Consider the following 11667-nt stretch of genomic DNA (forward strand, 5'->3'; position numbering starts at 1 on the left):
ATGGTGCACAGTTGGCTCTCCAATGTTGCATTTCCTTAAAACAGACAGCCAGGACCGGACCTTGGCCCTGTTGTCCAAAAACATCAAGCTGGCTAGATTGGTCTGGCCAGCTGACATATATGAAATAAAAACTTTTATCCTAAAAATCTTTGAGGACACATTACTTACTAATTTCGGATTGGGGTTGACACCCTCCCAGTGGGCCCGGGACTCCTCAATGAGCTGATCTGCAAAAATAAAGCACAAGAGAAGGACCAGGTGAGTCAGGTCGATAGCACAGAGGTAAACACTAACAAACATTATTATTATATTAAATTAAATTAAATTAAATTAAATTAATTACATAATATGTATATGTACATAATACGTATATATATATATATATATATATATATATATATATATATATATATATATATATATATATATATATATATAATTATATTACTATAATTTTCTAGTCTAATAAACTACAAATGGTACTATTTCCTTTCATCAAGACGGCTAATCCGTATATTTTCTGAAACGATGACGTCATCAGGCCACGTCTCCTCCCTAGTCAGACAGCTCTACGTCACGTAACAGCAACAAAAACATGAGCAAACACTGAACGATTGTCTTTATTAACTAACATTAACAAAGATTAATAAATGTATTGTTCCATGTTCGTTTGTGTAACGCGGCCACGGATATAACTCCAACGCAAGTCAATGACACCGACCTCCCGTGGTCCACACACGGATACCAGTTTCAATGACGGAGTACAGAACTCGCTCAACGGACGTGCTTTCTCATTTGGAAACGCAACATTTGAAGTATTTGTTTCTTTTCCCACATCAAATGCCATAATGACATTAACCAGACAGTTATTGTAGTTATTGCATTGTCCTGTCATCATAAAAGTTCAGTTTGTTTCAGTTAGATAACCAAAGTCCCGTGATGGCACCATGGACCTCAACAACCTGGCCTCACTCACTGGATGTTGTTATGTTGCTGGCTTGATTAGAAACTTAAAAGCTTTATGTCGACTGTGTTGCCATGGCATGTAATTAACTTTTTCTTGTCCTGTCATCATAAAATCCAGTTTGATGGCGTTTTACACACATTTTGGCTGTAGTCAGACTCAGAACTAAAACCGGTGATAGGAGCACGGAGTGAGTCTGTGCTGAGATCACGGATAACACAAGTCAACGGCACTCATCTTCCGTGGTCCACACATGGATACTCATTTCAGTGATGGAGTACAGATCTCACTCAATGGAATGCAACATTTGAAGTATTTATTTTCCAACACCAAATAACATGACCAACCTGACTGTTATTGCAACTATTGCATTGCTCATTTAACCTAAGTCTTCAGGTCGACTGTTTTACAATGGCAATGCAGACTAATCAACTTTACATTTGCTCTGTCATTGTAAAATCCAATTTGATCATGTTTTCCATTTAGCCTATATCTTTACATTGCAGAGAAATGCCTCTGTAGCTCTTGTGGCATTACCACGGATCTGGAATGGATATGTGGTGGACCCATGGCCAACTTGGTCTCTTTCTGTGTGTTGCTTTTGTTGTTTACTCATTAAACTTGAATACTTCAGATCAACTGCACAAAACTTGGCCAGTTAATATTAAATATTCAATTATTTTAATGATCACAATTAAAGTTTTAATTTTATTAAATTGAACAAGCGCAACATTCAGTATTCAATCAAATATTCTAAAAGATGTAGGCTATTATTTAATAATAATAATGTTATTTCAACATAATATCTCATTATTTCAACGTGTGTGTGCAACAAGCAAGATAAATAAATCCAGATAAATCCAGTGATGCATGAATTGATTTTTATTCAAACTAGTGTTTTCTGACTGTGCCGACTGCAAAGAGGAAGATGACGATCTCTGTAGTGAACGCGCCAATAGAGAGAAATGGTCATAATGGGTTACATAATCAAAGAGTAGCCTTTTTCTTTTTTAGTATTACATTTATTTTAAAGATGTTTCAAGCTTTGTGTATTTGATATTTTTCTCATGTCTGTGTGAGGCATACACTGAGTTTCGTTACGTTAGGATGAGATGCGCTCCAGTTAACATGCAATTCAAGTGACAGCGCGGGCGCCTCCATGATTATATTGTCTGTTATATTTACTTCTTATTCATTACATCCCAGCAATTGGTTGATGAAAAATTTATTAAAATTAAGATACAATTTATTCAAAACGAAATTCACTTTAAAGAAAGGCTTTCTACAAAACAAATCTTAATGAAGTGGTCAAAATCATGTCTGACCCACTCCATGTCTCATATTGCGCGCCCTATCTTACTCATGCTGTTCACTTTTCATATAATCAACATAAATGGAAAAAAACATCAACATTATAATATTTTAACAAACTAAATGCGCTTATTTAATGCTTATTCAAAACACATCGAAAATGCAAAGACAAGATTTTTGTAGAACTTCAATGGGGAATAAAGACTAACCAGACAAATAACAACATTGAACACAACACAAACAGTATTTTTTTTTTTTTTTTTCATTTAGGCAATTAATTTTCCATAGTGACACAGAAGGTGCCGGATCCAACATTGGAGGTGACGAAACATGTTCCGGCATGTTGCAGCTCAAATTAAGCCCTGGCTATTATAGACAGAGGACTAAACGCTACTACTGTTAGCCAACTCATTCCAAGATCTTTTTGTGTGAAGTGAACAAATCCCTCACACTAAATTTTTCATAACTCGCCTGTTTGTACTTAATAAACTGATAAAAACATTTGGCACAAGGTCACAGTGTTTGGGTTTGCGCACTCACATCTACATTTCAGTGGTAACAGATAAGGTGATGATGACTATCATCTTTCTTTATTATTGTTAGCACTACCTCAAACTAAAGCGGCGTCTCTTTGGAGCTGTCATTTTCTTAAATGAGCCGCGGTAATGTTTCAAATGAGCTTCTAATGCTAGACAAATGCCTTTATTTTCCACGCGATCACCTTGTACCCAAAAGGAGCCATTTGTCCTCATACAACCTCCTCGGTGCCGCGTTTGTGGAACTCATGTTTTGCGCTGTATGGAATTAAAAAAAAAGTTGCATGAGTGGAAGGGCGGGGCCGGGGCAGTGTGTGTGTGTGTGTGTGTGAGCGGGAGGAACTGGCAGAGTGGCAGAGATATGCGACAGAGTTGCGAAATTGCAGGCGCGCCTCGAAATGGCTGTAATTTTAAATAGCGTAGCATATTTTAAACTAATCGGTTAACGGGTTTCAACTGGCCAATGAGGCTCAGTGGTCGTTCGGTCAGTGCCTCCACTGCTAAAAAAAAATAAATAAAAAAAAATACATACAGTGGTCTCTTTCCTAATCTTCTGACTCTGGACTACTAAGGTCATACTCGTCATCAGTGTCCGTACTGCATTCTGTGTCCTGTATCTGGAGGTTGTCACAGCATTTTGTAATAAACTCTCCAGTATGGAGGACCTTCGCATGAGGACACTTTTCCAACCAGCTGCAGCATCCTCTGACATGTGTGGTTGAAAAATTCATTTAACATTGCTTCTGTATACCTATATAAGCATGTGTTTTCTTTGAATTGCTGTGTGGGTTCAGAGGGATGACACCTGGGGGAAAACAGATGTCTGAGCATGACCTGAGGGGGTCATTGGGCCATATAGTGGGGGAGCAATGCTTAGGGATGACCTGAGGGGGTCACCCAAGTCCTAAATGTGTGGGAAGGGATTCACAGAGAATGTGTTTTATGTTATCCATGGAAAATTTTAGCTGTTCAGTGTGTGCAACCTTGGAAGAGCAGAGGTATATAAGGTGGAGGACTGCCCTCTTTCTGGGTCGGTTTCACTCTGCTGGAACTTAGTGTTGCTGTATGACTGTCTGACCTTCTTTGCAAAGAATAAAATCTTTCTTTTTTAATTATACCTGAGAATGAGTCTGTCTCTTATGCTGATGAGAGTTGATTTAAATTTTGCCATGACAATTTGGTGTCAGAAAGTGGGATTCCTTGGATGTGTCTTCCGGACCTGTGAGCGGACGGTGACTGGCCAATCCTGAACAATAGAAGTTCAGCCCTAACCCCGATTAGATTTGAGGGAGAAAGGGACCGACCGCCGAGGCCCGGAGGGGACACCACTGGAATCAGAAAAAGAACCGGAGTGGCAACAGAGCTCTTGGGTAAGAGACAGTTCATGGTATTCTAATTTTTTTTTTTTTTTTTTTTTTAAATAAGGATTGGAATTTAATTTAGAAAGGGACGAGCCATATTGGTTTTCTTCTCGGTGGAAAGCACAATCTGGGCGATTCCAGGGGAATTGGATTGTGAGAATGCTGCGGCACAGTTAATACATTTCTAAGGGGAATTGAAACTGCTGCAACTGGTGTGATCGTAAATTGAGTTAGAAATTGAGATCAAAGCGATCCAGATATTTCGAAGCGATAAGCTGAGATCACGTTCGAGTGGTTAACATATTTCTAAGAGGGAAAGTTAAACTGTGCGAGTATTGGCTCTCCGACTTGGCCGGGAGGAAGTCGGATCTGTTGGAGACGTCTGACAGATTATAGGCGCGCCGAAGGGAATCTCCACAGAGAAGAAACCGGGAGATATGGGAAAGTCTCAGAGCAAGCTCGCTGAATATGATACACCGGTGTTCAGGCAAATGAAAAAAAGTGTATGGCCAAAAATGCATGCAAGATGTGGGGAAATTAATTAAATACCATGGTTTTTCCAAAAGAGGTAACGTTGAGTGTTAAGAAATTAAAAGCTGTGAAGGAATCAGTAGAAGAGGGAAGCGAGGGACAGAAAGGTTGTTGTGCGAGGCACATGTGTGAGAAATGTGAACAAACTGTGAATTGTTGGATATCGGAAGCAGATAGGAGAGAAAGGAGAACAATGCAGAAAGAATTAGCAAGTAGAAAGGAGGAAAAGAAAGTTGAAGAAAGTAAAGAAAGTGTAAATGTCTCACATAGACCTACTAACTGCTCTGATGTTTGTGTTTCTAAACATGTACCTCCGCCATACACACATTTCCCGGTGACCGAGGTGCAAGCCGCGAAAATGGACCCCGATCTCGACTGCTCTCCACCGAGAAGACCAACAGCACCATGGCCAGATCCAGAATGGAGACAACGAGGAACGCAACGCAACCCCCAACGAGGAAACAAAGAAAAGATAGACCAGACAGCCAGCGAAAGAAGAAAATGTGAGTACAGCTCCAATGATTGAAGTTTCAGGCCCTGACGTCCCTATTATGGTCTTTAGACCGTGGACTATAACGGACATGAAGGAAGCGATGGCTCACTTGCCGAGCCCTGACGAAGCAGGTGATACATTTTCTACCGAATTAGTCACCTTCTGCCAAGAATTCAGCCCTACCGTGTACGAGCTGAGGAGGCTGCTGGCAGTGAAACTGGGGGCTACGAGCAGGCATAAAGTGAGTGGAGAGCTGCAGAAAGAGGACTGTTGGAGAGGGCACTGTGAATGGAAAAGTGGATGGCTATCTGCTGTTTTGGCACACGCTTTGCATGCAGAGGAGATACAAATGGCGAAGAAGGGAAGAGTGAAAGCCAAGACCAACAGAGAGTGGCAGCTGGCGTTTGTGCAAGCCGTGTCGAGGCCGGGGGGCTATTCTGCGCAGCGAAACCAGCAATGGAAGAGAGGAGGAAGATATCCGAACGAAACTGAAAGAAACTCTGAAAGATGGGGTTGTCGGATCTGTAAGACTGATGAACATGAGATATTGAATTGTACCAGATGCAGACTGTGCAAAAAGGACGCTCACTGGGTGAAGGATTGCCCGGAGGACCGGCAAAATCAAAAGGCGGACTGAAGCGAGGGAGACGGAGAGCAGAGAGGAGGGGTCCCGGGCGAGCAACCAACAGTCACAAGTCAGGGAAGTGAAAATTTTCTAACCGCAAACACATATACATACACTGATGTACTTTCTGCAATGAAGACATAACTTGCTTTCCTTTGTGTATGTCTGATTCTGTTGATGAGCATCCTGACAAATGTGCTATTATGTTTAAGAGTGAAGCCTTTATGAAAATGCCTAAATATCCTATGCTAGTAGAGGGGATATTGATTGAGTTTTTAGCTGATATATAATATATATATATATATATATATATATATATATATATATATATATATGTATACAGCCATGTGATTTGCAATGCCAACCACAATTAACAGGTGAAATGAATTAGTCAATTTCTGCATCAGGGCACGTAATTTGTGAAAGGTTCACAGTGCCTCTGAACTGTGAAACAAAAGGGGGCGAGGTGCTGAGGCACGCTTTTCTCTACACCTCTGCATGTCCAGTGGCTTTGATGGGGAGAGATTCATTGTGCAAACTAAATTTGACACTGATTGCAGACTCTGGGGGGGTGTCCGAGGGGCAGAGAAAGAGCAGATTTGCTGTCTGCAAGCAGAACCAAAATGGGCATATGCAAACAGAGTTGTGGTACCCATTGACAAAAGAAAGAGCGAGAATCATTGCATGACAATCATTTGCGCCTCATTAATACATCCAGCATTAACAAAAGTGCCATCAGAGTTATGGGCAAAACACAAATATGATGTGGGTTTGATTAAAGGATGTGAACCAGTTGTGGTCACCCCAAAATCTGATTATAGACCATGTCAACGTCAATACCCTCTAAAACAAGAAGCAATTCTTGGTATAAAAACAGTGTTTGAGTCACTATTAAAGGAGGGAATAATGGTGCCATGCAATGATCTCCAGTTCACACTACAATTTTTCCTCTAAAAAAGATAAGAGACAAGGGTCAGCCCACAGAGTGGCGATTTGTACAGGATTTAGTCTGTAAGCGCTGCTGACAGGCAAAGAGCTGCATCAGTACCAAATCCATACACAATTTTATCACAAATACCACAAGATGCAACATTCTTCTCAGTGGTAGATTTGGCAAAATGCATTTTTTTAGTGTGCCAGTTGATAAAGACAGCCAATTCTGATTTGCATTTGAATTTGAGGGCAAAGGTTACAACGAAGCCCTAAGAAGGAGTTTGGAAGCTTTGACCCTGACAGCAGGTACAGCTTTATTACAGTATGTGGATAATCTTTGTGTGTGTGCTCGTGATGAGCTTAAATGTGTAAACTGACACTGTGACCGTCCTGAAGCATCTGGCCCAGGAGGGCCATAAAGTCAGCCTGACAAAACTGCAGTTCGTAAATACCAAATCACTGTCTGAAAAAGGGGTTAAAGCTACAAGAAAAGTCCCAAAACCAGTAATAACAAAGAAACAAATGCTTAATTTTGTGGGATGTGTTCCTAATGTAGAACATCTATTCCAAAATATAAAATTTTTGAGCTGCCCCTGAGAGCCCTGAGAGGGAAGGGGTTGGATTTATATTACAGGATTGAGTGGACAGAGAAAGCAGGAGAGGCATTTCTGAACATGAAGGTTCAACTGTCTGTTGCACCAACTCCGGGCTTGCAGGTGCCAAATAAACCCTTTGTTCAGATGGTTGATGAGAAAAATGTATTTATTAATTTTGTATTGTTGCAGCATCATGGAGACAAACTGAGAACTGTGTCATATTTGTCCAGCAAATTAGACCCAGTTGCAGCAGGCCAGCCACACTGTCTGAGGGCCGTGGCAGCTGTTGAGAAGGCCGTGATGGCTTCTAGAGAATTCGTAGCTTACTCTGATTTGACATTGATGGTGTCTCACGCAGTGTCCATTATTTTGCAGGAATAGAAAACATCACGATGGTTAAGATATCATACTATTCTGCTTGATATGACTAACATCACTGTTAAGCGATGCACACCCTTGAATGCTGCTACTCTCCTTCCAACAGAAGAGGATGGGGAAGAGCATCATTGTTGTTTAACAGCACTTGAACAAGTGTGTACGCCACATCCAGACCTGTCTGACGTGCCATGTGAAAATTGTGAAAATCTCCTCTTTGTGGATGGCTCAGTTTTTAAAGATCCACAAACAGGCCTGAATAAGGTTGGTTATGAGATAACTGAATTTGACATTGTGGCCTCTGGCTCATTGCCATCAAATTATTCGGCACAAGCAGCTGAGCTTGTGGCATTAACAGAAGCATGCAAACTAATGACGGGTAAATGCGTAACAATTTACACAGATTCACGCTATGCATTTGGGGTTACTCATGATTTTGGTGCACTGTGGAAACACAGAAAGTTTTTAAAGTAAGATGGGTGACCAATATTAAATGCACCCCTTGTGGCAGATTTGCTAGACGCTATTTTGCTGCCAGAAAAGATAGCCATTTGTAAATGCGCAGCGCATACTAATAACAAAGATTCTGTATCTACAGGAAACGCCAGAGCAGACGCAGCGTCGAAGGCTGCGGCATCTCAGCAGACAAAATCATCAGAGTGTACTTTGTTATCTGAAAATAACCCTGACATTTCTTCATCTTTACAGGGCATGCAGACATTTGCGACAGGGCAGGAGAGAGAGAAATGGAAACAGTGTGGCTGTGAAGTGGTGAATGGAGTTTGGATGAGCAGAGATGGGAAGCCTTGTTTACCCAAACACTTCTTTTCTCACTATGCTAAGTCGATGCATCGGAAAGACCACGCATCGAAAGGGGGAATGATTATGCAAATTAAAGAATTGTGGTTTACAAAAATGGTTCAAAATTTATGCAGAAATTTTTTGAAAAAGATGTGTGCAAGAGGCATAAAAATGTCTCAGGTATCCCAGACAGCGCCGATGGATTTCATTGAACTGTTCCCATGTGAAGGGAAGGGAAAATGGTTTGGAATTTGTGGACATGTGGTCCAAATGGGTAGAGGTCTGCCCAATGTCCAAACAGGATGCAGCAGCAGTAGTAAGGGCTCTGCTGACCGAAATAGTCCCGAGATGGGGAAATTCCACGAAAAAGCAGTTCAGACAATGAAACACATTTTGTGTAGGGGCAATAAAAATCTAATTGGCTAAGTGTTGTGAGAAAACTGAACTCACATGGGTTAAGGTGCTCCCAATCGTTCTCATGTACCTGAGAATGAGAAATCGATCGAGAGTAAACCTGAGCCCTTTTGAAATTCTCTTTGGAAATCCACCATTTGTGAGTATTGAAGGGGGTAAAACAGCTACCATCTACAGGTGTGTGAGCATGACACGTTGAGTTATTGCAAGGAAATGTCTTCTCTGTTGTCTAAAGTCTGTGTTCAGGTGAAAGCTGCTCAGGAGGAGGTTGCTGAAATTCCATTGCACAACCTGAAACCAGGAGATTTCGTGGTGGTACGAGATCTGAGGAGAAAGAGCTGGAAGGCGAAAAGGTGGCTGGGACGGTTCCAGGTGCTTCTGACCACTCACACGGCTGTGAAGGGAGCAGAGAGACCAACGTGGATCAGGCCAGCCACTGCAGAAAGGTCCCACCTGCATCTGAGGAAGAGGAGCTGAGGGAGTAAAGATCTGGAGACACACGTCAACAAGGCCAAGAATCCAGACTAAACATCATGTGTCCTTATCAGCGGGAAGAGCAAGGTTAAGACTGAAAAACAGCATCGAAGCAGTCTGCGCACAAGTGAAAAGATAAATATGAGCATCATCGTTGGGTACATCATGTTGTTTTCATATTCCAGACTACAGTGACAATGTTACCAATATCATTACTCACATGAGAATGGCCGTAAAAGAGCCTGAGCGTACACATAATGCTGCTAAATGATTTTTGCTGCTATTATTTCTACTATGTATTTTTTTTTAGTTGATATCCAGCTCAGTACAGAGACTGGTGAAGTTTATCATTTAACATCAAATGGTTCAAATGACTGTATGCAATGAAGACATTATCATGTATTTGAGTAGGGAGAAAACTACTGATGAAGGGACAAACAGTAGTGGAAGCTACAGTGAAATGTGTTAAATGAATGAGATTTATGAGATTTCTTTTCTTTGAAGTAAGAAATGTTAAGGCCTATCTGAATCTATACAGTTCGCTTGCTTAAAATAGGGTCTGTCCCCATATAAAAAGCCTTAGCATATTTTCTAACTTCTTTTACAAACTTAAGAGGCTGATCATTTATGCGAAGATCAGGGATGAAGAGTATAAATGTGATGAAATGCCTTAAGTTTTCTTTATTTTGAATTATGCTTGTATTCTTGAGTGTGAATTTTAGATTTTGGATTGTGTTTGTATCTGCGACGTGACTGAGGGTCTGACTCATATCAGGAATGCAGTAGCAGTGATTACTCGTTTAGCCCGGCGCGCAGAGCGAACATAATGCTAAGTGTGTAGTCAAAATAGAACCAGTAGAAATGAATTTTTATGTTTTATTGATCAATGAATGATAAAAAGGGGAAAATTGTGGTGGAAAAATTCATTTAACATTGCTTCTGTATACCTATATAAGCATGTGTTTTCTTTGAATTGCTGTGTGGGTTCAGAGGGGCGACACCTGTGGGAAAACAGATGTCTGAGCATGACCTGAGGGGATCATTGGGCCATATAGTGGGGGAGCAATGCTTAGGGATGACCTGAGGGGGTCACCCAGGTCCTAAATGTGTGGGAAGCGATTCACAGAGAATGTGTTTTATGTTATCCATGGAAAATTTCAGCTGTTCAGTGTGTGTAACCTTGGAAGAGCAGAGGTATATAAGGTGGAGGACTGCCCTCTTTCTGGGTCGGTTTCACTCTGCAGGAACTCAGTGTTGCTGTATGACTGTCTGACCTTCTTTGCAAAGAATAAAAGCTTTCTTTTTTAATTATACCTGAGAATGAGTCTGTCTCTTATGCTGATGAGAGTTGATTTAAATTTTGCCATGACACATGTCGCCAAAATCTGTAACATACATAAACATAACATACATAAGAATTACAAGTATTGTTCCAAAGCATGTAGACCCACATAGACAGAAACATTCGGTTGTTTGTTGCATGAAATCTTAAACAAGGGATACAAGGACCTTTAATTGTCATATAGTTACTGGGGGGTTGGGGTTTGGGGCCAAGGGCTGTGACTGTGTGTGATGGGGGGGCCTGCGCTGAGGTGAGGATAGGGCAAACAAAGTGTGAGGGTGGAGTATGACTAATATGGGTGTGATGGCAGTGGGAAAAAAACAAAACAAAACTTGTTGCTCTTTTCCAGACTGGTACCAGCTCAACTCGACTTTTTAACGCTCTGTGACTACCACTTTTGGTTTCACCTCTGTTGAGGTTCTAACAATGACATGTAAATATTGGAGATTGCTCTGGTCATTGTTATCACTAGCATCATAATGTTAATGTTCTGAGCACGCCCTCAGCAGCTATCTAGGCTAGTGACAAATGGTCAAAAAGTGCTTTAGTTTTCGAGATACCCCTACCGGAGGTAGAACTAAACCCAACAATGTTTTTCTTCATCTCTAAGGTCTCCCATATATGAAATGGATTCTTGGCTAAAAATATTTTACTGCTAAGATTGCTAAATTAACAGATATTGTTATACACCACAAAACCAATAAAGGACTAAAATATAGCCTGTACGTATGGGAGTTAAGGCATATAAACTAATGCAGATCAATCACACAAGCTCTGAGAGCTTTGAAACTTGAGATGTTTGTAGTCAGGAAGTTGATTTAACTACTAGAAAAGACTGGATGTGAATACCTTGATTTATGGAATAAATAGATCCATGTAAACACATATCTAAAATAAGCGGACATGCACAA

General features: G+C 40.9%; 1 long non-coding RNA gene across 1 annotated transcript; it reads left to right on the top strand.

Annotated features, from left to right (window-relative positions):
* The first annotated feature begins 3530 nt into the window (after window positions 1-3530).
* On the top strand, window positions 3531-10725 carry LOC127933245 (uncharacterized). Its single transcript, XR_008147471.1, has 2 exons — window positions 3531-3809; window positions 10609-10725. It is a non-coding gene; the product is annotated as an uncharacterized LOC127933245 (long non-coding RNA).
* Window positions 10726-11667: the final 942 nt, after the last annotated feature.

Source organism: Carassius gibelio, chromosome A17, assembly GCF_023724105.1.
Source record: "Carassius gibelio isolate Cgi1373 ecotype wild population from Czech Republic chromosome A17, carGib1.2-hapl.c, whole genome shotgun sequence".
Lineage (NCBI taxonomy): Eukaryota > Metazoa > Chordata > Actinopteri > Cypriniformes > Cyprinidae > Carassius > Carassius gibelio.